This window comes from Puntigrus tetrazona, chromosome 5, assembly GCF_018831695.1.
Source record: "Puntigrus tetrazona isolate hp1 chromosome 5, ASM1883169v1, whole genome shotgun sequence".
NCBI classification, from domain to species: Eukaryota; Metazoa; Chordata; class Actinopteri; order Cypriniformes; family Cyprinidae; genus Puntigrus; species Puntigrus tetrazona.
In genome coordinates this window covers 3,964,538-3,969,475 of record NC_056703.1, presented here as the reverse complement: position 1 = coordinate 3,969,475, position 4,938 = coordinate 3,964,538, and the positions used below count along the sequence as shown (strand labels likewise).

The 4,938-nt window shown below is 38.6% G+C and overlaps 1 long non-coding RNA gene across 1 annotated transcript; it reads left to right on the top strand.

Moving 5' to 3' along the window:
• Positions 1-511: 511 nt before the first annotated feature.
• On the top strand, positions 512-1,620 carry LOC122345413. Its single transcript, XR_006250999.1, has 3 exons — positions 512-614; positions 1,013-1,044; positions 1,130-1,620. It is a non-coding gene; the product is annotated as an uncharacterized LOC122345413 (long non-coding RNA).
• The last annotated feature ends 3,318 nt before the right edge of the window (positions 1,621-4,938 follow it).

The following is a 4,938-nucleotide window of genomic DNA, read 5'->3' as shown; positions in this document are numbered from 1 at the left end:
AAATTGGTTAGGTTGAGATATTTGAAAGTAGAGTCAATCCTAGACTCTTAACCAGCGATTTATGAATATTTATAGCTTCAGAGCTACTTTCCGGATGCACTTTAGATCAATTCTTTGAAAAGCGTGCCACGAGAGAAAACACAAGCTATCTAATTCATCTTAATTGCAACATTGTGTGAAGCATCTGGATGCTCATAGATATATATATATATATATATATGATTTGTATGGCTTTAGGTAACTATATTTGTCTTTTTATATTTTGTATAGTCATTTTGCAATTTGTTTAAGCATGTAGATATTGCACAAAGCATATTTTGTTGTCTAATGCAATGACGTTTATACATTTAAAGGGACAGTAGACCCAAAAATGTCAACTTTTTCTCACCTGCCCTAAACCTGAATGTATTTTTCTACCTCAGATCCCAAAATAAAGTGTTTTGAAGAATGTTGGTAGCTAAATATGTTCAGTTCCCTTTGACTTTGGTTGTATGGACCGAGAGGCGATTGAGTCGATAGGAACCGGAACCGTTTGGTTAGCAACATTCTTCAAAATATCTTCTTTTGTGTTCAAGCAGGAGAAGGTAATACATACACGTTTGGAAAGACATGAGGTGAGTAAATGATGAATTTTGATTGGACAACCGTATTAAAAACGTAACATATTTAAACTCTAAAATCGAATCAAACTTTACTTGGCACAATGCACTTTTCTTAATAATGTAATTATTACTTTATTTTAAAATGCAATAATGTTTTAACGTTACTTTTGATAAGGAATGCGTGATGTTTGAATAATACCAGACTTTAAATGCTAAATATTTAAAGCGTACCTGAAGTATACTTGCAATAGTTCCACTTAAGCACTACGTATCTTTAACTGCACTACTTCGGCACACTTAAAGTGCATTAAGTACAAAATTAGTATGTACGATTTACGAAGACATTACATAAATATGAAAATGCATTTGTAGCATTTCAAATACATTCAATCGTATTTCTTTTTTACTAGGGTACACCTTTCTGGATAGTTATTTTTTGATGGTGAGAGCTTCCTGCATGACTTTAGAACTGGTTTTATAATACCTTTTGTGACCCATTTAATAATCAAAAGTCTTCGTCTTCGCAGTGTCGATGAAAAACGAGTCATTCTGCCCCGGTGCACATGCTCTCTGTCTACATCCACCTCCCACCTTCTCTCCTGAAGGACAGAACACGTAAATCTCAGTGGGATGGTGGGAAGTATCGTCTGGCCCATCCTAAGGTGCGTCTCCGCTTATAAACAACATGCAAAGCACCCGGATTCACTGTGCTTTCTCAAGTCATCTTTACCTCTAAAGCCTTTGAAATGCCTCGAGCTGCTTTTTCACTTCATTTGTTTTTTTTGTATGCCGTGTTTTTGTTTGTTTTGCTCCTGAAAGTGCACCTTTTTTGAATTTGGGCTTGAATAGGCATCTTTTACAGTGGGGGTAGTGAAGAGATGTTTTGCCAGTCCGGTTTGGCTTTAAGGCAGCTGTTTTTACACTCGTTTTATGAGTATGTTTAATTACCATCCACACATTTATGCTCAGTAAAATGCTCAGTTAAAGCGACCGTTAAAAATCTACCTTATTTGCTGTTCTTTTGAACCTTATGTTCATTGTGTGTTATACAAAGAAAATAAGCACATAACTGTTTTCAGAATTGATGATAATATTGAACTCTAAATCAGTGTATTAGAATGATTTCTGAAGGAATTTGTGATTTTTTAATTCACTATATTTGTTGCATTTTTAATAATACTTTTTTCATTAACATAAAAATTCTGTAGTTTTGAACAGTATTTTATTGCATTAGTATTTTGTTTACATTTTGGTTTTTACTGTGAAAAAAATAAATAAATATTATATATATATATATATATATATATATATATATATATATATATATATATATATATATATATATATATATAGTAAAATATGTTTATTATTCATTTATTATTTATAATTATTTTTTTTTTTTTTTTGCAAAAAGTATCCAAATGCACTTATTTACTTTTTATTAAATTTTTTGGTGCATGCTCCTGGGCTTACTACAAATGACGTGTTGGCTACTTATTATTTGCTGCTCTTTGTTATTTTTAATCGAAATGATAAAATAAGTTGATGTCATTCAGGCCATTGGATAACATTAGGATTTGTATAGCACTCACTTTTCACCGTGCAGTCCTTTCCATCCTGTCCTGTGTTTTTTTGCTAACGCTATGGAGGTCAAATGGGCTGCAAAGGGCTGTTCTTTCTCTCAGCTTGCTCTCATTATTCTCGAGGCCGAGCTGTTTCTAAAAAATTCAAAAAATCAGCAGGTGTAAAATAATTCTCTCACGCCCCCTCTGTAATTTCATATTGTATACCGCATGCATTTTTAGACCGCCGCGCTCGATGGCATTCATGAGCGATCGCATAGCGTCATTCCAGCCTCTTTCCTGCTCTTGCTGTGTCTTTCTCGCCGGCGAGCGCGAGCGCATGTCAAGAAAGCCGGGTGTCAGCAGGAATCCAGTCGATTCGGCGCAGCTTTGTCTCCGCACCAGACGTAATTACGGCTCACCGAAAGCAGAGCGCTGAAAACAGCAACGAGCAGCCGTTTCGAGGTCGACCTTTTACACAAAAGCCAGAACATGAGCAAAGGAGGGCTGCTTTACAAAACGAGAGCGCCGTGCAGACGTGGCCCTCGCTAGTCGCGTCGTGTCTGGTCAGATCTCGCACGGCCGACGTTGCGCGGCGACACGTGACGGTTTTAAAAGGACGCCGGTTGTCTGCAACGATACTTCTCTCCTGCTGAGCCGCAGCGCAGGTGTACGTCGGGGGAAAAACAAGCTAAAAGCCTTTGCAATTAAAGCAGTTTTTGTACTTTTCACAATGCGTTACGTTATCCGTGCATCTGCCTACAATAGGTTCGGCTCTGAAAATGCACTCGAACTATTACGGCTTTGTCATGCTTTGGAATCATCTCCACCTTGAACGAAGATTCACACGAGTGAAGAAAGTTCAATATCTCGAGCCCATTGTCACTTCAGCGGTCATTTCCGATTGGATCGGAGAGAATTAAAAACGCCACCACCCGCATTCCACCTGATGTTTCATTTATTCCCTTTTTTTAGTCTTCCTCCTTTTGTGCAAGCCTTCAAATGATTTTTCTCCAACGCTTCGGTGCCTTTGGCCGCCCGTCGAAGCGAATGACCTTCATTGCTTCATTCTTTTCACCCGAATCAAGTTTATTTTTTCAACAACGGGCGAAAAGCACGAATACCTCCCGAACACCCGTCGTTTCCAGTTGCCTCGTTATTCAAATGTGAAAAATCGATATGCAGATCGATATTAGCATAAACTGCTTTCCGTGTTTGAATTCCTCATAATGTAGCTCTTGTTGTTTCTCAAACGGCTGATGCAGCGCAGTGGGTTCCTGTCAGAGATCAGCTCTCTCCGGGAGCGGGTGAGCGCTGAGAGCTGTGACCGGAATGAAGAAACCAGGATACGTGGTGGGTGAATGAAAGAGAGGCTTTCTCGGGATCATGATATTAGCTTTGTTTTCTTCTTCCCACAGACAGTAAAAGTGTCGGCAGGCGCACCGCTCTGTGGGACGGTCTTACGGTTGCAATAAGGTTCTGCGTTATATAACGAATTGCGCCGTATTGTTCGTTGCGATCATTCAAATACAGTTACTTATCGAACACTGGCTGTTTAGTCGAGTTCACCTACGACCAATCACAGCAAACTATATTTGTACTCCCTTCGGTGCCTGACTGAAAAATGTCCGATTTTTAGTTACGTTTTTAAATAGCGCGGTTACAGTTTTATTTTCTTTTACAAATATACAACGTTCACAGCGGTTCAGACGGAGGACAGACTCGTTTATTTTTTTTAAATATAAAAATGCTGTAAAAGCAGCGCCGCTGTAAAACGCATTATGACCGTTTAAAATGGTTTTCCGTTTCGCCGAAATGTAAATACGCGCGATTTGTTGCTCAAGCGTTTGTTTATCATCTTTTATTTGCGTAATTTGGTTTTTCTCTTTGATTGTCTCTCTGAAATGACAAACAACCAACATCATAGATGCGTTCGTGCTTTTTGACCAACGCGGTGTCTCTTTGCAAAACGAAAGAATTAATTTCTTTAAAAAAACAGTAATTTGCAGACCCTGGTGCTGCCGTGATATTTATTTTTAACCTAATTTAGCACACCTAAAACACTAAATTAAAGCTTCTTTAAGGGGCATAATATAAAAAAAGCAAACCTCTCAGCACAGCATTTCACTTTAATATCTATTAACTATTAATATCTAAGCATTTTATTGTTCCGTAACAGTGCATTAAAAAAAGCAATTAACCATATGGCTTCTCAAATATGTTGACTTTATTAGTTCTGTCGTTATCCTCTTAATACGATACCGCTTCAGACAGCAAGCTTTTGTCAATCACACGAGACGGCGAATAATTAATTTGTTTGTGTTTCATTGTTTATCCGTCGGTTAGGTTTATTGTGCGCGCGTGTGTACAGTAGACTGACAGCTGGATTGACAGCTGTGTTAAATATCCATTAGGTAGGCAGCAGCTGGCGCAGAACCTCCTCTTTAACCATTAACATTGCTTTGACTCATCCACGTCCCCTCATTTCCATATAATATAATTAGCGTTAATCGAAACAGGGTAGGTGGAGAGAACCCGAAGCCAGAGCTGAAAAATGCAACACCTCCGAGGATGCTGCGAAATATGAATGATCCACTGTGAGCTATGTATTTTTGGAGCCAAACTCGGTTGCAAAGGTGTGAATAAAGTAGGCGGATTCACGTCATGGTGCTCACACTAACTTAACAGTTGCTCGGATCTCACGCCAGCCTTAAAACGGTCACATAATTAAGACAGTCCTCGGCCGGCTCTCCCTTTCTCCATAACGTTTGACT